The sequence below is a fragment of the Ambystoma mexicanum genome, chromosome 3q (genome assembly GCF_040938575.1).
Source record: "Ambystoma mexicanum isolate Mex_15411 chromosome 3q, UKY_AmexF1_1, whole genome shotgun sequence".
Classification (NCBI taxonomy): domain Eukaryota; kingdom Metazoa; phylum Chordata; class Amphibia; order Caudata; family Ambystomatidae; genus Ambystoma; species Ambystoma mexicanum.
The window spans coordinates 649,100,547-649,125,173 of NC_090926.1; the positions used below are offsets into that span (position 1 = coordinate 649,100,547).

The following is a 24,627-nucleotide window of genomic DNA, read 5'->3' on the forward strand; positions in this document are numbered from 1 at the left end:
AACCACAGAGAAGTCTTATCAGACAAATATGGGATGTCAGTGGAATCTACCTCAAGCCCAAGGAATCAGTCTGTCAGAACTCCCCAGTAGCACTGCTTTTCAAATGTGGAGGACGTTCACCACATTGTACGAAGAAGAAGAGGAATTCAAGCTTAATCCATCTGACAAAGACCCCTGCCCTGGAACTGCAATACCAATACCAATGCTGATGGAAGACCTATTTCTAAATTTATTTTTTAATTAATTCTGGTTTCACATCTCCTCTTTCCATACTTTACATCAATTAATTCCCCATTTAAACAAGAAATCAGTATCCTTCAAATTCATATATAAAACAAAAGAGGAAAGAAAATGGCATATTCCAAAAGTAAAATCCTATCCAGCAATCTCATGGCTGCCAGCGTCATCCTTACACTTGTGCCTATTAAGATATTGTCCCACCATTCCTTAGAGGACAAAGTACTTATGTCTTTCACAAGATTCTCCAAATAAGTAGTTCTGATTATTGTCAACTTCTTGCATTCTATCCAGTAAATGGTATGAGGATTTATTAGCATCACTACGGTCAATATATCTACAAAAGACCTGGTCCTCTGTCAGCTGCTTCCGGAAACACAGTAATTCTTTAGTCAGTACTATATTTAGTCGGAATCTCAGAAATATAATGCGATAAGGAGATGATGCAAATTTGGAGAGATACATTGGTAATTCATTTACCAATCTTCTTTCATGGTTTAAGTTCAAGGCAAGTCTATATTGGTTCCTCAGATCCTGGGTGTCTATCCAGTCTTTTGTCCGCAATTTATATGTAACCTTATCAAGGTCAGTTATTAACAGTTCTGCAGACGCCCTAAGAGGTTTGATCCATTCCACACATCTCATTTTCCATTCTTCCAAAAACCACTTGGTTTTACAGCAGCACGCTATCTGTACATTTCATAAGAGGAAGATGGTCAGACATTACACATTTCCTATATAACTGTAAGATCCTCCAGAGAACTGGTACCAAATTGTGCTTTATCCAGAAAGATCATAGACACCCAGGAAAAGGTATAACCCTCAAACCTTTTTTATTTAGTCCAGTGGGATACACTGTTTATTTATTTATTTATTTATTATTTATTTATAAGGCGCCGAAAGCCTGCAGGCATCGGGCGCCAAGAAAGACATTAACTTACATAAAATAGACAGAGTAGACGAAACAGGGCACAGGACGCTTGGTATGCCAAGAAACAGGTAGAAGCAGGTACTACTCAGAGTTGCTTAGTTCATTTGAATAGAACGTTTTTTTAATTGCTTTTGGAAAATGAGGAGGTTGGGTTCAACTCTCAGGTTCAGAGGCAATTTGTTCCAGTGGTGAGCGGACCAGTTGGGAAAGGCTGTACCCAGACCATTTGCTCTCCTGTGGAGGTTAGTTGTAATGAGCCCTTGGGTCTCCGATCTAAGAGTGCGGGGTTGGGATGTAGCCCACAATCTTAGATGTAAGGTAAGCCAGAGCTTTATCATATAGGCACTTGTGTGTGTGTCATTGATTTAAACATTATCTGGGCTTCAACCCTTAACCAAGGTAGTTCCTTCCTTGCTTCACTGATATGATCAGATTTTTTCTTATGCTTGATTATTCCAAAAGTATGATTCTGAATATGCTGGAATTTTGTCAGGCATTGTTTACTGGCACCCAATAGTAGGGCGTTGAGGTAGTCCAGTCTAGAAAGAATAGTCGCTCTGGCTATGGTAGCGCAGTTATATTCGCTAAGTATAGGTCTGATGGCTTTTATTAATTTCATGTAGTAGAACAATGCTGACATAGGAGGCTTGAGCATCTGAGCTACGGGAGGCCTCCAGTGTCATGCCCAAGGTTTTGGCACTAGTCACTACTTGGATGTTGGACTCTTTCATAGTGAATGACTCGTAGCTGGATGGTAGTTTGGCCCTAGCTTGTTTTAATCCAAAGATCATCAGCACAGTTTTTTTCCTATTCAAACACAACCAGTTATGGTCCATCCACTGTTCAATGATATTGTAAAGTTTGTTTACCATTTTGTTGTCTTTCGTGTGGTCCCCACTCAGTTCCACTACTAGCTGGGTGTCATCAGCATAGTTAGTAAAAAAAGCATTTATGCTGTCTAGAGCTTCACGTAGGAGGCGAAGATATAGATTAAAGAGTAGTGGGGAAAGATTAACTCCTTGGGGGACGCCAGAGAAAATGTTGGATTCACTAGAGAATGTATCGCCCCAATGAACTCTAGACATGCGGTCTGCTAAGAATGACGTTAGCCAGCCTATGGCTTCCCTGGAGCAATTGGTGATTTTCTCTAGTGCTTCTTGTAGCAGCTGATAGTCTAGTAGATCAAACGCAGCACTAAGGTCTAGCAGTATAAGCAGACCAGTATTGCCCCTTTCGATGATACTCAGCATTTTTCGTCTGCAAGTCCAGCATCACTGTTTCGGTGCTATGGGCAGCAGGGAAGCCCATGTTACATCAGCAAGAGGGGTAGGCCATCGATAAGTGTCTATGGGGGATAGCAAAGAGGGGCAAGTTGACACTCCAAATGTTCATTTTCCCACCATAATTGGTTACATGCATTCCCTCTGCCAAATAACACTATCACGGGTCATTAAAAGGTGCTCCTTCGACCAGAAGTCATTAACGTGTTTACAGGCTCTATGTTTGCTGAGCCTGTTTTTTTCTGGACTGATGCATACACCCCGGGATTAGATGGGCCAAGAACATCATTGGCGTGGGGGCCATCTACATTGAAAGTAGGTTTCACACAGGCTGGGCACACTATTATTTTCTAACCGTGCAGCTTACAATGTCATAGAAACAACAAAAAAGCATGTCCAAAGTGAAACATGCTTCTTAAACTTAAATCCACCTGTTTTCTCTCAAATGTAGTTTTCTTTCAAATGTGTTTCGTTTTTTTGTTGTTGGACTACCCCATAAATACCCTTTGATGTTTGTGCCCCTTCCTTTGAGTTTCATCTAAGGGTATATTTCTAAAGAAGTTATTGGCTTGCCAAACTGTTCAATCAAAAATAAATGCTCCCATTATGCTGACAGCAGTTATTAGGAAATCGAGCAGTGTGTTTGAGTGCCAACATCTGACATTTCCTCACTGCACCATATGCGCAAACGTCCAGCCCAACCCATCCTCTAGCAGAACAGCACCTATGTTTTTGTTTATGAGAAATGGACAACAGCCATATGATTTACAGCTGCCACTGTGCTATTACAATGCCCACAGTGCAGTTCTGTTCAGGTATCATTAGTTTTGCCAGGCTGTGTCTTTGGAGAGTTCAGACCACAGCTTTTACAATGCACTTCCCTTCCGGTCGCCCTGACTTTGTCTGGACCACTGCACTATGTCTTTAGATTTGTGGAGCCACAAGCCCTCAACAGGGTTCTCGTCAACTTGCCTCGACTTTGTCAGAGCGGAGCTACTGCACTCGGTCTTCAGAGTGTCAGAAACAACCATGCAATTCTCTTTGAGCGCTTGGATCAGCTCTGTTTCCGGGTGCCCCTTCTGAGATGTGGCTGGTCATAGATCCGCAATTCCTCTTCCGCACATCCCCTCCTCTTTTGCATTTTAAGGTGGCAAATATTTATCATACAACCAAGAGGGTAAATTATTTAATGCAAACATTGCCATGGAGATTACTTATTGGAAAGCTATGGATATCACTCTTACTCCCAAAGCATTTGGTCTCAGAATTATTTTGAGGAATTGTTTTGTAATTCTTCGTTCAACCTAAAAGGCGGAGGCAAGTTTACGGTTCCATGCCCTATAATAGCACAGTGGTAGAAGGGATTTTTGACACCATTAATAGATCGTTGGGATTCAATATCAGAGAGCCTACTTTTCCGCGTAGTCAAGTCAGTGTTTTACTTTTTAGTTCGTCCTTGGTAATTTAATAGTAGGTTTGCCCCAACAGAGATCACTACTTTTTTCAATCACTGAACAATGCTTGCAATTTCCTGCCCACTATTAGAGGTATATCTGTCTTCATTTTAAATAGAATCTGCACTCGCTTGACAGAGATTTTGGAACTTTGTTCCGAAATCATTACTGACTCCGTCCATGTCGAGATGGTGCAGAGCGCTTCCCCTCTCAAAGCCATACTACTGGACTCGTTTTGCTGGCTTGGTTTTTAACTTCAGCACATGAATCTCTTGTAATGCTCTTTCAATTCTAATTCCTCTGATAAGTTCTGTGTGTTTTGAAATACGTTTTCCTAACTCTAGACTGGAGACAGTGGGAGTTAATAAAATAAAAGGAAAGTCAGATGTAAGAAATGAATGAAACTGTCCCTCAGCCTTCCCATCAGTGCGCAAGTAGGTGTTTCTTCTTGCCGGGGCAGTGGAGAAGTGTCGAGTAGTCCGGTTTATCGGCCCTGTTGGTATGTGAAAGGATACTCGGCTACTCGCTTTTCTCCAATTATTTCTCTTTTACTTTCTTTTTTTAACCAATTTCCTCTAATACAGTCATAAAATGACTTTGTGGAAGACCCAACAGTAGCACCTCTCCGGTTCTCTCCACTTTCCTGAAAGGGTGGTATGTCTCCGCCCCCCCCCCCTCCTTGGCGGATGGCGATCGACACATTGAAACAATTGTCACTGTATTGTCCTCTGTACCCATATGCTAAAAAAATGCTTTTCAGATACATTTCCAATTAGCATGTCTGGAGTGTGCTCCTATTTCACCAAAAGGGCTTGCAGATCAGGAAAAGGAATTCCATAATCTTTGCGGAAATGTTGCTCTGGTGTACCGAGGGGAAAAAACACCCATTTTTGCCATTGTACCTTTGTGATGGCTCTTTCTTTCCTTTAGCTGAAGACACGTGTCCTGTGACTGTCAATGCTTGTTAAACCTAGAAGCAATATGAGGCAGGCTGAGGAATAGGATTACTGGAGTCGGGCTCAGCGATAAAAAATGCTTATGGCTTGAATAATTTAAATCGGTGGCAACATGTTCAATAACCTCAGTAGTCCATTGCCACTTCCCATGCCCTTATCCTAGGCATGGGATCCAGAGACACCATACATGGCAGAGTGATAAGCTGACATCAGGCAACATAAGATAACACATTTTAAACACAGAAGAAAACAGGGGAGGAAATATACAATTACTACACAAGGACGTGCCTAGGTGCTTCTCATAAAGCTTTCCCCATTCCCTGGACCAGAAGCATGCGGCTGGCAGTCTCCTCCACCTCCACTACGCTAACCGGATATGTGTGCTGCGTTCTTACTCTTCCTTGCCTCTCAGTCACCCCCTAGAGTTTCTGGAGGGAGGGGAAGTGGGGTGACGAATAAAGGCCTGGCTGAAGTTACTCCTGCAATCTCCCCCAGGGTGTCCACTCGTGAGATCTCGCACAAACTGCACTGTTCAGCTTCAGGATGCATGCCGTTGCAAACCTATCATTGGGCACTCATTCTGCATATGAGGGGTAGTCAGTCAAACGAAGATCAATGGGCGACCCATCAAAGTCATTGCAAGCAAGTTATATATTTCATCCCAACCCACGAAAATGATACGCCGCTCCTCGGATACCACAGGAAGAGGATCCAGTGGGCTAACCTTCTTTGGGACCTGATCCTGGGGCCCATCGCCATGTGCCAATCTTGCAGGATGCCACACCAGATGCCAGAGCTGCATCTCTGGGCTCGGAAGTGAAGGCTTCTACTAGCACCACAGCCCAGAGAGGACAAGACATCACTCCCTACCGGTCACCATACAAAGCAAGCTCAAGCAGACACATCAATAATAGGGAACATATGCTAAAAGAGCAGGACATGTTGTTCAAGGCATATGGTTCCTCTTCCACCGAGATTATAATAGTGATTGCAAATCTTTGGGTAGGGAGATTATCTAATGGCAGAATGGAGTCAGTCTTGGCACAAACCACAAGCAAATTACAAGTTCCGTGAGAACGCTCCACAAACCCCCTTATTGTCTGGGATGATTGCAGCCAGCACTGCTTGGGAGAATGGCACCAGAATTCTGTGGTAACAAGGAGAAACAATTGTTTTTTATTTTCCAATACACAGTTCAAACCCGCCCAAAAACCTAATGTAAAACGATGAAGTCAGCTCTCTGAAAGAAATCCCATTTCCGCTCCCCGCATAATTACCCAACTGCAGGCCTGTTTTTTCACTTTCTGCAAAACTGAACCCAGATACGCTCACTGTATTTAATGACATAATGGAGTCATATGAAGTAGTAAATCATGTTGGTGCATTGCACAACATTTTATAACACAGCCCTTTCTATCCCTATATGGAGCTCACTGTATTACTGTGCTCATAAACTGCCCAATTACCGTAAGAATCATTTGCTGATAAAAAGTAATTCTATAGAAAGAAGCAGAATATGATTGTCACCAATACATACCAGATCTGAACTTGTGAGAAGTACACATATATACATGTATGAAGAGTCTAGGTTACGATCTATTAGAAGCATTGGTAAATCCAGGTTTTGCCTTTTCTGTAGGCATGGGAACAGCATTTGCCTGTCACTGTCCTAATGGTAAGAACTGGCCATTGATGGTAGCAGCTGCAAAATGGTGTGAGCATATGGGCATATAATAGGAGTGCCTAAGACATGCCCAAAACGTATACACAAGCCACATCTGTTGGCTTTGCCACTGCTTGTTTTTAAAAAGGACTTCACTGAAGGACAAGCTTAGTGCAGACCTGGTTAAGAATGTTTTAAATTACATCAGTAGCGTCTTTACAGCTAAAATTAGGTTGATTGATTGGTCATTTATAATGTGCTTAATACCCAGGGGTTTCCAAGCTCGGACCAACCCTGTTTTGCTCCGTGCCATATTGCTTCCAAGACGAGCGCGCTGCCCCTGAGCTATCCTCCCGAGATGATATTTCCCAGGTAATTAACTTTCATTAGACTGCTTTAAAAACAATGGCAGTCACTTCGAACTCAAAGTCTGAACATAAGGTTTGATAAACGTAGCTCAGAAAGATCCTAAGCGGATGTGTTTTGGGAGGGGAGGGGCAGGAAGTGGGTGGGACGGGCCACAGGAATTACCATGGCCATGGACAGTGCTTAATTTGTAAAATAAATAGGTGCCAGGGCTGAAATCTTTTCTAACACACATGTGACACATCAGGATGGGCAGCTCCCCGCCCAATGTTGCCACCACCCATGGAAGCTCCCCACAGTGTCAACAGATAGGGGGGGAGTTAAAGCTGCAACGCCTACCAGGTCATTGGATGATGGATTCACTGACCATGGCAGATGTGTGATGTGCAACTGCCAATCAACATAACATAAAATATAACACTGAGTGTGTTCTGCTATGAGACAAATGTTCAATTGTGGCTTTAAACACAACCATCGTTGACATTTTGCTCTGATTCTTTAAGTGCTTCTTAAGTGAGTGACAGTAAAATAAAAACATTGCCAGAACCCCACACCATAATCAAAATGAGCCTGAGACAATAAGTGCAGAGGCTCAGAAATAGGTTCTGGGGCTGAGCCCTGGCAAACATCCCCACAAATTAAGTACTGGCCATGTGTAGTAAATGGGTGCGTAAATAACCAAACAAAACCTGCAAGCGTTGCATCCCTCCTCATGTGCCATTTCTCCCCGGCTGTACTCTACTAGAATATATTCGGCTTATATGTGGCACTAAAGCACCACCTAACAGCCAAGCGTAGATGGGTGAAGTATACACACTTTGGGAAATGTCAATGTTAAGGCATCAACACTCACTTCAAATTAACTAATTCCAAAATACAAACTATGTGCCTAATTCACAGAAGCGGTTTATAATGGCAAAACCCCATTGGAAAACACTCTTTGAATTAGGCCCTATGTCCATCACACCACTAACGTACACTTCACAACTACTTCCCACCCAACCCCACGTTAACTATAGCATGGATGTGATCTACATAACAATTAAAGTGAATGAGTATCCACTGCGCCATGTCCAGTGGGCACTGTGTCTGAGGCCACAGGTATAGCAAACATTTCAAAACAGGGCCTACAACAATGCTGAGTGGACACTGCACCTGTGGCAGGTCATTTGAGTGCCATGTAACCAACAGTGCCCACTGGCATAGTGAAAATACCACAGTTCACAATGGGCAAGACCTGCAGCACAACCCAGTGGGCACTGTGTACAGGACGTGGACTAGTGGGCACTGGGCTGGGGCATGGCAGGCACTGTGAGATACCTGACGCTATTCTCCCACCTACTCCCTCAGGGTCTTCCATTCTGGTGGCCAGGGAAGGGCCATCACTTTTGGATCCAGACCCTTGGGGTGGACAAGTGAGGGAGAATCACCTTAGTGGAGGGTCACAATGGATTGGGAGGAGGATACCCAAAGGCGAGACACGTTATTCCCCCATTTCCAATAATACCCCAACCCATTCCCCCTCAGCCTTCATGGGGTATTTTCAATCTCACCCCATTTCCCCCTCCCCATTTCCAACAAATACAGAGACAAGGAAGAGGGAACTAAGAGCAGTAACGATTACCCATAGAAACACCATGGGGAAAGTAATGGTAACCTGCTATAGAAAAAAACTCAAGTTACCCCACTAATAGAGTCAGGCAGAGTCAGTCATTTAATAAAGACCATTCACACCAGACTACACTTGACTGTTTTTTCAACTATAAAAGGTGTGGTTTAACAAGGAGCAGAGCGAGCTGGGAATGCTGTCCGCAGCCGAGAAGCCAAGAGGCAGAGAGCAGCAGGAGTGGAAGCCAGGAAAAGAATGGCATAGCGAGACGCTGGGTCAGTGTTTGTAAGGGGCTGCAGCGTGGCTAGGGAGCCCTGCCTCAAAGGAGCTGGAGTAAGGTAGCCTGTATCCTGCTGGAGGCGTTCGGCAGGATGCTCATTCCCTTGGTACGTGTGCTGGTCCCAAGGGTATCTAAGGGGCAGGTGGTGTGGCTCTGACCTCAACCTCGTGTATCCAGAGCGACTGCTTGTCAATGCAAACTTGCTCGGTGAGTGAGAGAGAGAAACTTGGGAGCTTGCGGTCGACTGAAGTGAGCGGGAGAAAGACACCGTGTTAAAGCAGCACGAAGCGGAAAGTCAGATTAAGTGTTCGAAGGACAGAAAAGTGTAAGAGATAATAAGAATAAGAGCAATAGAAAGAAGGAAGTTGTGCTAGCCGTGCAGAAGAAAAGTAAAGTGAAAGAAAGGCATTTGAACAGTGCAAAGAAGGAAAAGTGGAATAAAGACTTTTCAAGAGTGCAGAGGGTGCACTGCAAAGAGAGGAAGCACGAGAGGGGTGCAAGAGGCATGATAAGAATGCAATGGAAGGTGCAAGAGTGCACGGTGGAAAAGAGGAACAGCAAAGGGAAGGCGCAAGTGTACATTAGGAAGAAGCAAAGGACAACAAGAAGTGGTGCAGGAAGCAGCTGAAGGTGAAAGGTTTAAAAGGAGGAGCAAGAAATAAATAGACGTATTACAGATCAGAGTGGTCACACCTAGGAGGAGCAAAGAACCAGGCAGTTTCGAATGTCTCTGGTTGTACCCCACAAGTGAAGTGTGTGTGAAAGAACTGCATCTGAAAGGAGAGGTGCATCCTAACAAACTGAACTTGTGTTTTAAACCAAAAGGTGCCTAGCTTCTGGAAGGGAACCCTGAGAGGCCTAACAAAGTGGAATATCAGTTATTTCATGATATTGAAGGAGAAGCAGAGTGCATCCTGGCAAAACTGAATATTGTGTTGGAAACTGAATGGGGCCCGAGTTTTGGGAAGGGAACCCAGAGAGGCCTAACAAAGTCGGAGTCTTGTTGTTGTGCAGTGTTGAAAGAACTGAAGCTCAGGGAAGGGAACCCCGAGAGGTTCCTAAAGGATTTGATATATTTCTTTTGTGGTACTTGAAACCTGAATATTGCAAGGGCTCTGTGGAGAAGGTCGTACGAACAGCACTTTTTTATTGAACTCATTTTTGTGTCACTGTCCAAACTACACCTGGTGAGAAGACCACCTGAAACCAACCTTGGTTTCCTGTTTTCTGTTGAACCACTGTTTTCTTCCTTTTATAAAGGCTTCCTAACCTTTTTTTTGTAAAGAGTGAGGGCAAGCATGGGTTTAGACACAGAGAGACTTTTATATTGTAAAAGAAGAGAAGTCCAAAGTTGCGCTTCCACCTTTAGATTGATTGAGCAAACTACCAGAGCACTGCAATTTAATTATACTATTGAATTAAGTCAATTCAATTGCTATACGAGACCAAAAAACTAGGATCAATGTAAACACAGTAACCATACTATTGAATGGAATGAAGTGAATTCAAGCCTTCCTTTTTTCAGTTTTTTGTGGAATGACGAATAAATACAGAGGTATAAAGTGACATCTCTAGTTATCCATTCTTGGTATACTACATCAATCAATCTAAAGGTGGAAGCGAAACTTTGGACTTCTCTACTTTTACAGTTATTTCTAAGCCCTGGTCAGCCTCAGGGCAACAAGTCCCAGTTTGCAGCTAACCCCTTTCCTTTCTTCTTATTCTACAATAACAATTCAATTAATTCTAAAGGTGAGCGCCAGTGCTGCCAAAAGGCTGATTTTCTCCACAGACTTTTATATTGGACTATCAGACGGCAAAAGCCTTTAGAACAGACGTCAACGTTCTTCAGAAACATCAGTTAAGGGAACCACCCCTTTAGAGTTAGGGCCAGTTAGGCATTATACCAACCCAGGAACCTTAGTAAAAAAAGGTTTTGAAACTAACATTTTTGAGTCTGTGTCTCTCTTGATACCATGCCTGTCTCACCGCACACAGTGCCTTCAGCAATGCTTCAGATACAGTGAACCCAGCTACCAACTTCTCAGCCAAGTTTGATTTCAATTCTTTTCATTGTGCAGTTTTTGTGTTCCCTTTATGCAAAAGTTCACTAACGGGATATTAATGAATATGTTATATTTTGACTCCCTCCTATAACGTTCTCTACCTGCATGGAACTTCCCAAAGCCAACAAATAATCAGAGTGGGCAGAGTATGTTGTTTGCAAAATATCATGAAATTCCAACCACAAAGGCAGATTTAAAAGGGAAACCTTCCCACCCTCGTGCATAACCTTGTGAAACTTCCCAAATTATTTGAAGAAGCATGTATGGATATTTTGGAATGCTGCATGCAATTCTGTCCCTGGGGGTAAAGTTAAATGCCTTCTTAAAAAGTCCCTTTTTTATCATTTCAAGTCACTTTAAATGTGCATAACCCTGCTCCTTTAGGTGCGCAGACCTGCCTTCACATCAACGAACCCTACAGCCAAATTTGTTTTTTCATTTAGAAAGAACACATTTCAACTTCTGGAGCATGCTAGTGCCCTTCCTAGGGTCAGGAGGGCATGCTCATGGGGGCTGCTATATGTCAATTTTAAACGTTTTCTCAGCATAAACTAGATTGACTCATATGTTTGCCTGCATACCAAACACAGACAACTCTTGCATACCAAACACTTACAGATTTTTGACTCATTGTGCTGTCAGCATAACACCTCCCATAGATCATTGTGTTTGTCTGCATTCCCAGCACATAGCTGGTTTGACTCTATGGGGGTCATTACAAGTTGGGTGGTATTCAGCGGTAAATGTGCCAGAATATCACCCAACGGAATTACTGTTACCGCCACTTGGTCCGGCCGGATTACAAGTGGCAGTGGCGGTGTAAATCCCCATTTTCTTTTATGAGACCATATGACGCAATGGGGCATTTTTTGCAGAATTACAGCGCCAGTAATTCCCCCACAGTGATTCTGCCGAACATGAGTGGACAGTCGGCAGATTTACCTCCAGCTCATAGCTCATAGTTGAGTGGTGCGGTAATGCATCAGTAAATGTTAATACCGCTGCATATAACCCGCACCACCTAATTCGTAATGACCCCCTGTGTGTTTGCCTGAATACAAAGCACAAATCTAGATTAACACATCATTTAACCCACAAACAGTTGATTATAACTAGTCATGTCACATCGATGTGACCTACAACCCCTTCATATAGATGCAGTATCACATAAGTCACAGAGCTCTACAACCATATACCCGCAGACATTGCTGCCCTGAGGGAACCCATTAAACATCCAGACTCCTGACCATCATCCCATGTATCTACTCTGCAAACTAATCTTTCTATAATACTCTCAGAGCAGCTCTGTACTCTGCCAGTGAATCAACATGTTGGAGGGATTAACAGCAAAAATTAACCACTCTTGCACAATCCACGACAATCTCCCACTTAGCAACCCCCAGCATTTTCTTACCATCCATGACTTGAGAAAGGATCTCCAACTAAGGAGCCAACCAGAAATTCTAACCTGATGTCAATCAGAAGGTAATTAACACCACCATTCTGTCACTGCTCGTATCACCCCCCCCCCCGCCAACCCACCCTAAAGGTAACAACAAGAATGTCTAGAAACTGCAAAGACTACAGAATCAGAATGTAGAAAGAGAGAATTGGATACAACAATTGTCATTCATTGAGATCCTTCATCCAGACACACTAAAGCATTCCCACTTCCTTCCTCCCCTGAGGAGGCCATTAAGAGCCTTTATATCCAGATACTTACTTGAACCATGATACTATAACCAAAAACTGGCACAAGAAACAGGACCCACCCACAACACAACACCTTTGCTGTCATGTCCGTGCCACTGGCACACCAAGTAGCACCCATTATAAACTAATTGTGACTCAGTATTGATCAACATAATTTGCCCGGACAATATGTATCAATATTTCTGTCTTTACTTTCCCTTTGCAACATATTGGTACTTCCATATTTCATTTCACAAACTACAAATCTCACAATGCAACTTTTGGCAGTTCTCCTTACCTGGCTATTCATATGTATCACTCTTAGAACTACAATCCCCAGAAGCCCCATAAATCAGTGTTACTTTCCAATGTCCAGAGATGGAGGAGGCAGAGTACCCTCATGTGTGGTGCACCCGGTGCTGCTAACGAGCCTGCCTCAGCACAGGGTGGGTCAGTATTTAAGCAGCTGTCAGCAGGAGCACAGGACTCTTGCACGGAGTTCACTGCCAGACCCTTGTGCTTTGAACGTTGTGATTTGGCTGTGTCCTGTTGCTGCTGTTTCCAGAACCTACTCCAGATCCAGTGCCCTGTAATCCCTGTCTTGAAGCCCTGCTACTGTTCCCTGCAACCCTGTTCGTTCTGCCCTGCACCTTGCTTCTCTGCCTGCTATCCTGTGCTCTCTGTCTGCAGCTTTGTTCCCCCTGCCCTGAAACCCTGAACACTCTTCCTGCATCTCCAATGTGCCTCTGTCTGCAGTCCTTTGTTCCCTGCCTGCAGCCCTTTGCTCTCTTCCGCCAATTATCTTGTTCTCTGCCTGCTGTTTATTGCGCTGTGCCTGTAGTCCATGTTAGATACAGGTACTGAGTTCCTTGTTATTGCTTTGCAGTCCTGCCCATGTTATTCCATCCCTATTAACAATCTGCTGTTCAGTCCTGAGTTTGCTTGTTCCTGGTCTATTGTTCAGTCTGCTGTTCCTTGATCCCAGTCCTTAATTCCCAGTCTCCTGTACCCTTGCACTTAGATTCTTGTCTTGTTGCGTATGCTCTTTCTTTCTGTTCTCTGTCCTGCACCTTGCTCACTTTAACCTCCTGTTCTTTCCTCTTGATATTTCTGTTACTGTTCTTGTCCTCACTTGTGTTTGTGTAAATCCTTTGTTCAGAGTGTGGCTGCTGGGTTTCCCAGCAGGCAATCTCTTTCCCCTTCCTTTGTTTTGTCTCTGTCCTGTCCATTGTGCCATTTGTGTTAACAGTGTGCTGGTTGCTGTTTCAGGGATCTATTCAATTCCTGCTGGACCTGTGCAGGTTTCCGACCTGTGAGCATTGTTTCATTGTTTGTGCCTTAGCATCCAGACACAAAGCTAATCCTGCTGCTCCTTTCAAAGAGTATTCAGAGTGGGTCCTATAATAAGAACCAGCTAAAAAAGGCTAGACTTTCCCCTGACACTTGAGGAAACTCTTCCGACCTGCATTCTGATATCTTAAGATCGTCTTCATCCAATGCGTCCCATTATGACCCTGCATGCACTGCATCATTTGTTGTAATTTACTTCTGTTTGTAATAGCCTGTGTCAGGCACTGTAACTAAGCTTCGAGTCTACCTGTACTGTTGCGCCCAGCTGCCCAAGGGCTTAGAGCGCATTATCAAATAAATAAACAAACAAACAAACCTCCCCTCCAAGTGGCAACCTAATGTGTTTGTCTTGTTTGTATTCCCTGCCCCTTTCTGTTCACTGCCTTTGTTGCCCATCTGTAGTTATTACCTATCATTCCTTGTCTGCAGTACTACTTACACCGGTGTTTCATGCGCACTAAGTTCCCCAGGGCTTTGGGAGCACATCCCTGTCCTCAAATCCCTGACACTTTCCTACATCTGTCCCAACAGCCATCCAATCAGCCATACAACCACTGGACAGCCTACAACATTCACCTCCAACCACACAGGAGATACTGGCATATGTTCCATACCCCAAGATGAGCCTTCTCAGCCTCTTTGAATCTGAAAGCATCAACAAGGAACATTGGGAATCCAACAAAAAAGAAACATGAATGACCTGACGACATTCGTCCAGCCAACAGCTCCTCCTGATCAATGCACAATCTCTCCTCAAACACTCTCGGACATTTATAACCTTCTCTTTGAAGACAAGATAGACCCACTCTACATTACAGAAACTTGGTTTCTGATGACAATCCCAAGTTATCAACTCACGATCTTCTGTGCTAATTGGATCAATAGGCGAGGAGGGGGCATAGCCATGGCTTACAGAGATTCTTCAAAGTCTCAACACCCCAGACTGTGAGCCGTTCACTCTGCCCTGCTCCATCTCTACCACTGTTATACTAACCTTCCTCTTAATATACCAACCTCCTTCCTACATATTACACTTTGCACATAAACTTGCCAATGCCACTGCCATCATGTCCATAGATCACCAACTATTAACTATATTCTATGATTTCAACATCTGGTCAGAGAAAGAAGACAACCCTGCCACAAAGTCCCTAAGAGCGACCTCAAACACCTCAAGCAAATGTGTAAGGGTCCCACTCACAAAGCCAAGCACATTTTGGATGGCATGTTAGGCAAAATATAACCACTGTTTGCTCTCCTGGGGAAACCACCTATCTGCACCTTTCACAATCTTCACAGAGACACTGTGCCTCGCAGAACTTTCACAAGAGCCATCGAAAATGACCAGACAATGGAAGGAAATACAATTTAGCACCAGACTAGAAAGACTTTAAGCAAGCAAATTTACCTTCCCCACAGGCAGACTAATAACTATGCTGGGTGCAAAATTTGTTAACATTCATAATTGGATTATCTCCACACTGGTCAGAATCACCCCCAAGAAGCCTTTAAAATACTAACAAATGAAGAAACTATCCAAATGGTTTACATGCATATTAAACTGCTTAAAAAACTAAAATTATAAACTGGAACAATCTAGATGAAAAACTAGCAAATTCACATCACAGTAACAACTATGATTTTACAGTACTGAATTCGTCCAAGCAAAGAAAGCACAATAGTCTAAACGCATTGATTCAGTACAGCATAGCCAAAGGGAAATGTGTAATATCATCCAAGAGTTAAAAAACCTGATAGCATGCAACATAGCTCCTACACAGACTCAAGAACTCTGTGACCAGATTGCTGCCATGGCAACAAAAAGATGCTCAACTTTCAAGATCACCTCGACAATAAAGAATCCTCATACGTCACCAATGAAATGCCAGACGCGCCTCCCACAAACTCTTCTCTAACCTCTTTCTGCCTTCTCTCTGCAGAGGACCTACAAACTTCCATTGACTCATGCAACCCATCGAGATCTCCTGAAGATCCCCAATTTTGATAAATCCATTCTAAAATCTCGGGATCCAACTCCTATCTTCCTATCCTTCAGCACTGGAAGTGTCCCAGCTTTGATGCAATCTGCATACAACAATGCTCTGCTCAGAAAGCCCACAGCTGACCTAATGTTACCCAGCCAGCTATGCCTAATCTCAAACACTGTGTTCATCAGAAATCTACTGGAAAATTTCATATACGGTCAACCAACTGCATGATTTCATCAAAACAAACAACCTGCTAGATGAGGCACAGCACAGATGGAGACCTTCCAGGGGTACAGAATCAGCTCGGTGCTCAATCTGGGACACATTTAAGAACAACAGAGATGGAAACTCAGGGGCATGCTCATCCTGCTGGATATATCAGCTGCTTTTGACACCAATAGTAACAAGATCCTCCTAAAAAGACTGGAAGACATTGGATTTAAGGAAACAGCTCTATGCTGGATCACCTCCTTCCTCCAGGGTAGAACCAAAACCACTGCCATGGGCACCTACTAATCTCAGTCTCGCCCACTGTGAGAAACCAGAAGGTGTCTCACCCTCTAGTCCCCAGGGATATGTCATGCAGGTGGCCAGTACACGGCCATCGCTTTTGGATCCAGTTCCTAGGTGTGGAGCAGTGTGGGAGGATCACCTGGGTGAGGCATCTTCAGGGAGTGGGACACCGGATGGTGAGACGCAGTATCCCCTTTCTTAAATAACACCTTTACCCCATCCTACCAAGTAGGATATTTAGGAACTCCAACCTCCACCCTCCCCCCCTTTAGAACATGAACACTTTCTCACGGACAGCCCTCTATGAGAGAAAACGGACTAACACCCGAGCCGTATATCTGACGTGTCCCAATACAATGGTCAGGCAAGGTCAGGCAATTACTGATCATCACACATACCTGACTTCCATTACACTTCCCCACATGGATAAAAGGCGGAGCACAAGAGCACACTCTGAATGAGGAAAAGCACACGAGAAAACAGCAGTTCCAAGATGGCAGTTTAAAGAGAGGAGAAAGATGGCGAAAGAGGAACGAGGGAAGTTCCCTTGACCTTTTCAACCATAAACCATTACTTTCACATAACCTCGAGAACAGAAAGCGTAAAACCAGGAAACCAGGCAGAAGAATCCTGCATTGTGTGTCTGAGGTACACGGGGCCCTCCTGCATCAGTAATCAAGGTGGGGGAGAATCTCCAGCCACCGTGGTACTGTCCTTGGCTCCAAGAACAAAGCTGCTTCAGTATAAGCAACACAGATGGTGAGTTGGGAGACCGATACAAGACCAGTCTGTGTTGAAGCCAAGGTTGCAAGTAGCAACATTGTATGGCAAGAGCTGGAAAGAACATTGTTAAAACGCATGTGATAAGAGATGCGAATGAAGTGAAACTGCTGACGAGTGATTGAACTTTAAAGCAAGCTACAATACCTTTGACTGAGCGGTCCGGCACCACGTGGGTGCTCAATAGAAGGTCTCTGTAAGGTATCCAGTTGAGAAGTAATAACAGATCAATTGAAAGAGAATGGATAAATGTGAGTCGAAGTGGTCCTGGGACGGTCAAGTCAAATCCTGCACACAGTCGAAAGTCTTCGATTTTGATGAAGTAGATAAAGTTTGGAAAAGTACATGGATTTGGTCTGAGTCTGACAGAGGGATCAATTGAAAGCTTTGTGTTGAAGTGGGTCTGAGCCCGGCGTAGGGGGGACAGGGGTGAATCAAAAATCACCCAAGAGGTTGTACATGAAAATTCTGAGGAGAAAGGAACTTTTGAATGTTCGTTTGTCGCATCAGGCCCTCTGAAGTAAGAGACTTTGAATGGCAAAGATACTTTGACATAGAAGTCCGTGATACTGAGATTTGAACTGCATCCTTGTGCTAGAGAAGCCAGAGACTGTGTTAGGCTTGAGTGTGCTGTCTTGCCCCATGGGGAAGGGAAGCCAATGGCTTGAATATCCTGACATATCCTTTCTTGAACACTTTTGTTTTGCATAACATTGTTTCCCACACTATTTTGTATTTAGAAAGAAGGATTGGCAATAGGTCTATTAGTATAGGCCCTTTTATTTTTGACAGACTCAACTAGGACTGCGTTGTTATTTGATGGCCGTAGCTTGCTCCCATATTTAGATTTAGGTTTAGATAGGCGTTTTTCAAACCCAATTGAAGTTCAATAAACACCCTTGAACTGTGGTCACTTATGTCTGTCTTACTGTTTGATACCATGCCTTCCTTACGCCACGAACCAGCGGCGAAACCCAAGGATCGCCACTCTCACCTTTACTTTTCAACATCTTCAGAACACCCCTACTAGACTACATAACAACAATAATTTACAAACTTGTGAATGATCTGTCACCAAACGAGATAAAATGTAAAACTTGTCTTGCCCACGTGGTTGCATGGATGACATCAAACAAATTAAAACACAACCCTACCAAAACAGAACTGATACTTTGCAATCATATAGGTTCTAACTCCACCACAATCCCTTGGCCTGACGAGATGGGCCTATATCCCATCCCGTCCACCACAGTAAAGAATCATGGAACCACAATGAACACCACCCAAACACTGACCGCCAGATCAGATCCATTGTCAAAAGCTGCTTCTTCTAGATCTGCATGCTTCGACTCATATTACCCTACTTAACATTCACCCACTGAACCATGGCCATGGCTTCCCCAATACCATCCAAATAAGACTAGTGAACAGCCTCTATCTTGGACTCACACATTACCTATTGAGAAAAGTTCAAAGAGGCCCAAATTCAGCAGCAAGACTACATCTCAGAATGAAGTGATTCAAACATATAATACCAGCCGTATGTATTTTCCACTGGGTGCCCATCAAGAAAAGGATTAAGTTCAAAACCTTGTGCATCTCTCAGCGCTTATACCATGAAAGGGGCTCCCTCTCCTTCAGGTGGTAGTTCCAGTACTAAATTCCTGCCAGAACACTTTGGTCTAGCAATTCTGCACTAGACCTAGTTCCTAACTTCAATAAGAAAAGAAAAGGAGGAAGCTCTTTCTCTGTTGTGGCCGTGAAACTCTGGGAAACCCTAACAAATAATAATAGCAATTGACTCAGAACTATGCACTGGAAATGTGGGCTTCTTTATGCAAGCAACACAAACCTTTCTAAAACTAGAACCCTGGTATACCCTGTCTATTTACGGATCACCTGTTGCATGACGCCGGACCGCAACTCAATCTCTCTGCAATCTACAACCAAGAGCAAATAAGCAACAACACCCTAACTTCACCCTCTCCACCCACCGCTCCAAGGCATAAATACATTTTAAAAAATGGATTGGCAGAGTTTGGCAATAAAATTGTTCTTGATTAGCTAACCAAGCTTATTTGATTAAATAATAATTGTTTTAAATAATAATTGTACTCATATTTGTAATGTCACCAGATGTCAATGATACCCAAGACACAAAATGAGCAAAAATGCATAATTTCAGCAGTCGAAATTGGAATTCATGAAGCAGGAGCTAGAAGTAGCTCGTGGTTGTTACTCGAGTGACTGATCGTGATCAGGAGCTATTAAAGCAGTCTCATTAATTAGTTCTCAGGATGGTGCACATTTAATGGATGACTAAAATATTCGGCAGCACAAGAAGAGTAAAAGTAATACAGAGATTATTATTATTATTATGGTATATATTTAGCGCAGACTTAGCTTCAAAAAGCTACGGAGTGCCTTACAGAGGTATACAACAATACAGATACACAACAGAGCGCTTTACAGAGGTATACAACAGTACAGATGCCTAACGGAGCGCTTTTCAGAGGTAACAATAGAACAGATATACAGCGGGAGTAGGATACAGAGGGGCACAGAGGAGGGGTACAGCTTTACAGGTTGGCAGGGATGAGAGTGTTGGATGGCATCTAGCGAGTCAGGTGGTGCGGGGGCGACGTGATGGTTTAGGTGTTGAGGTGGAGAGACTCCCTGAAGAGGTGGGTCTTGAGTAATTTACTGATTTGCAGGAGCGTGGGGGCAAGTCTAATGCTGACGGGGAGGAGGCTCCGTAGTCTTGGGGCGTAAGCAGAGAAGGCTTGTTTTCTGGTCCTTTCCTTTTTGCTGCAGCATATTTCAAGTCTGCATGTGTCCTGGCTCCTGGAGGTGCTTTTGTATAGCAAGAGATTTGTATAGCAAGAGCTGCACCATGCTGGAATAGCAGCTACTCCGGAGTGCCTGATAGATGGTGGAACTTGATTTTTTCTTTCAAACTGTGGTATGCACATGCCATAAACCCCTTTTTCTACTGCTACGCTGTTCTCTTTTGCTCTGCTGTATACTTTCCTCGCCGTCTTTTGCAATGTTGGTTCACATTTTTCACATCCTATTTATATTGCTTTTCCATTTCTTTCCTCTGTAGATTTCTTTCCTTTTGGTTTTTGTTTTGCTACCTCTCATTTTGTAATGAACTCTCTTTCCTACTGCATCTATAGCCATGTCAGTACATATATTTGTTATACATCAATCACTGCTGTCTCTTTACTGCCACGCCATTGTTATCTCTGCTGCCACCTCCCTTCCTCCATGCTGTTGTTTTGTGTCAAGTATCTATGACCAATCATGCATCCAATGACTCCTTAACCACCTTTATAGAATTTTCCAAGACACACATAGTGAATGTCAGATAGATATGTGAGTCTGGCACCCGTTGGCTTGGGGAGACAAAAGTAACTCCTGGTAGCTCTTGATGTCAAGCTAAAATGGCTCTACTAGGGTATACTCAGGAGCTAAATAGTGTGGACCCTGCATTGCGGTGCACCGCTAAATTAGGACATTAGTGAGATGAGTGTTGATAAAATGTAAAGGTTAGCTACATGAATGGATACATATAAACAGACATGATAAAGGGCTCTGAAACCCGTTTTCAGTGCAAGGCTCTGTGCAGGCTGCGTGCAGTTGGTGGTGCACAGTGAAGTGTCCTGTATATTGTATGCTTGACCCATCATTTGATGTGTAAAGAGACATTCAGAAGTTTCATGAATCAAAAAGTTCCTAATGTTAAAGGAAAATCATAGCTTGAGACTTAGTACGTAATGTGGTGTTGCGGCAGGCAGGGTAATTTTCAGCTTCAGGTGGACAAGACAACCCTTGCCTGTCATTGATATCAACTGTTTTCAATATGGCGTTACATACAACTTTTGGGGGAGGTCAGGGACACCAACAGTCTTCAAGATCAAGCCAGCTAGGCCCACGCACAGCTATGGAGGCTAACTATTGTGTATGGTATTGTAGTAGATCTGTAGATGTGTAAGCTGCATGGAACTATTGATCAATGCTTTGCATACACACCTCATTAGCTTTGTGCATTTATTATGTAAGAGGAAAGAAAGTAGGTGACTAAGCATAGTGGATGGCGTAGCAGGCAGAGACCTCGTCACAATAGGTCTGATATTGCGGCCATCTCACTTTCAGGGTTGTTGCTATAAAGCAACAAGGTGATTAGATAGAATGTCAAGGAGTTTGGGTTGAGCCCTAGTTGCACAGATGGATGGATGCAAACAGCAGGTCAGGGTTGTCATCAAAAGCATTTGGCCGTGTGATGACGTACTTATTTTTTGGTGTTGTTTCATCTGTTTTCATTTTTCACATATCACAGAGAAAAGAACCAGCATAGCATTAACAGTCAGTCTCAGGCGGTACAGTACAATGTCCACATTAAAGCGACATACTTTACTGTGCTGACCGAACTAACGAGACATAGCATGCATAACATTTTTTGGAACCCCAACAAACCATGGACAACATGGACCGCGCCCTACCACACCCTCTCTCCCTCCCCGTATATGCTCACAGTGGTCAACATGTCGTGCAATATGTTAAAAACACTGTATAAAATGGGCCAATGGGCTGCTGGGCTCCGAGTGGTCCGGACACCTTGATTTCCTCCCATTTTCCTTCTCATAAGGTCCACTAGGTGGTGTCCCATTCTCCCTACACCCTGTAGAGGGAATTCTGTTGAAAGCACGTCCTTGTGCCAAGCATCTGTCTGGTGAGTTGGGTACAATACATCCCCACCCCCGCCGCCGCTCCCCCCACTGCCATTTGGCTACTACCCCAGCCTATAGTAAGTGCTGCATAAAAAGCTCCCCCTCATCATTTCCCAGTCTCCATCAATAGCCAGGGGGACTGCTTCGAAACCGATCTTACCGTTGCCGGCTCGTGGAGGCCCTACCTCTGCCCGGGGCTAGAGCCACCGCCCCACCTCCCATCGGGGTCCGATCAAATATAGGGATCTAGTCATTCCTAGAACCGCTCTGCTGTGTAGAATTCGATTGGTGCCTGTAGCATTACATTCAAAAGCACAGGTCTTGGAGAGTAGGTTTGTCCATACCTTTTTAGTGGGTGGGGATTAAGTTTTCCAGTGAATGATTATGAGCTTGTGCACCTTGAATAGCATAACTTTTTAATTGGAAGGAACTACATTTATTTTGACCGTTTTATTTTAATAAAAACGGGATCTGTCGCTGTCGCCTCCTTCGTGATCAGAGCAGAGTGCAAAACTGTGCATGATCGTGTTTGCTGTTACTCATTTTGCGTGAGCCTTTGTGTGAGTGTGTCATCATGCCAGTCATCACTACCCACTCTAAATAGCATGGGGCTGGGAGCCAGTGTGAGACTTGTGTCACCTATATGCTAGACCTGTCGGTGTATCATGAGCCAGTATGTGGCTAGCCAAGGCAAGAGCACAACACATGGCCCATGGCGCCAATCCCCGTTTCCCCGCCAGCACAGAGGTCAATCCCATCCTGTACATCTTGGCCAGGGTATAATCTATTGTTTGGATCATTTTTAATTGAATTTCTCTGTTCTTCAGGTTTAGAGAAACTTGAAATTTTGGCAAAATAATCCTAAAGATCCCCTATGTCTATTGTCACCACCAGGACGCTAGACCATGTCTCCGCTAGGATGTGATTCTTACCTAAGTTATTGGGGAAACACATGGCATAACATGTGCGAAGGCGCAGGAAGACTGTCAGGTTTTGCTCCATCTCTTAATCGCACATTGATGGGCTGGCCGTGCGAGTGGCCTCTGAGGTATGTTTGATGACCACAGCTTTTCGTGTGCTATAACAGAGCCAGTCCTCTTCTAGGCATAGCACTTGACATGTGGACTGAAACGTCATTAGATCCTGTGCTTCACATATGTCCATAACCGAAATCTTTGGTCATGCCATGTGCTGTCTGGGATGGAGCTTATGATTCAGCCCATAGGAGAGTATAGCCTGTATGCTTATCCATGAGGGTGCAGCCTGTACAGTGACGCCCTGCAATTACCTTCACTTATGCCATTGTGGAGCGTGGCCCCAGCACTGGATGTGCCTTGATCTGATCTTTTGTGGTAGTTTGGCTGACAGGATGGCTATGGCCTCTACCAGAGAGAAAGGAGCCTTCCAAGTGAGTTCCATTGCCTTCCAGCTTGTCGTGTCCTCAGGCTTAAGCCAGTGCTTCACCCAATAGGTTTGCGCCGCCTGGTAATATCCTCTCCAGGATGTTAGCGGTAGTCCCCCATCCGTCTTTGCAGCTTGTAGCATTTTCACTGCAGCCATGCTTTTTTCCCCATGCCATTTACATTTTGTGATAGAAGTGTCTAAGTCTTGAAACATTTAGGCATAGGAGTGATAGGTATCATCATGGCGAGGTAGATTGGTTTTGGTAAGGAATTAATTTTAGAGGTGCTTATTCTGAATGATAAGGAGAGAGCCAGAGAATCCCACTTCGCTAAGTCCTGCCGGATCTGAGTAAGAACCTGAGGATAGTTTAAATCCCGGATCTCGCTAATGGAAGCACTAATGATCACCCCCTGGTACTTGACATGATGCAGTTGGAGCTTAAAAGGGGCTACCCCACCCGGGCCCCAGGGGATGTAAACCCTCAGTGGTAAAATCTCTGACTTACCCCAGTTGATTTTATAACTCGCCACCGGGCCAAAGCCCTGTAATAGAGACTGGATGTATGGCAAGGTGGTAGTATAATTGCTAACATACAGGAGTAGGTCATAGGCATAAGGGGAGACCCGATGTTCTTCTCCCCCTGCCTTATGCTTGTCCACCCAGGTTGGTGCACAATTTTATCACCAATGGTTCTATTGATAGGGAGTATAGCAGGGGCAAAAGTGAGCAGCCTAGTTGTGTGCCAATGTGGAGAGTGAACAGAGCAGAGGTAACGCCTTAATGACCACTGAAGCCTCCGGATCAGTATATAGCAATTTGATAATTTTTATAAACAGCGGTGGAAAACCAAACTCTGCTAAAACAAGAAACATGAAATCCCACTGAACTTTATCGAAAGCCTTTCCAGCATCAAGAGTCAGGATTGCATCTCCCGTCTCTGGGTCACCTGCAGAATATTTGGTAACCTCTGCACGTTGCCAATTGAGTGTCTGTTATGAATGAAGCCGGTTTGATCTTTACAGACCAGAGATGGAAGAATCCCCTATATTCGTTGCGCTAAACATTTCGCCAACAACACAAACATATGCAGTGGCCTGTCCCCTTCTAGGTAGTAAGTCTGGGTTCAGCTCTTGAAGGACTTCTGAACTCGGGTTGATGACACCTGCTTAATCTGTGCCCATAATTTGCATAGGCGGCCATGGGTCTGGGGATCTTGCGTTCGTTTACGTTGTTTTTCAGCAGCGAGGATGGCTATTCTCAGTTGTTCCTGCCGTTCCCCCAAGCTCTGAGTTTATGTAACCAACGCAAAATACATTGTCCACGTA

At 44.0% G+C, this 24,627-nt stretch overlaps 1 protein-coding gene across 1 annotated transcript in view; it reads right to left on the reverse strand.

Moving 5' to 3' along the window:
* B3GNTL1 (UDP-GlcNAc:betaGal beta-1,3-N-acetylglucosaminyltransferase like 1) overlaps positions 1–24,627 on the reverse strand; it is a 2,124,914-nt gene that overhangs the window by 712,852 nt on the left and 1,387,435 nt on the right. The window lies entirely within an intron of this gene.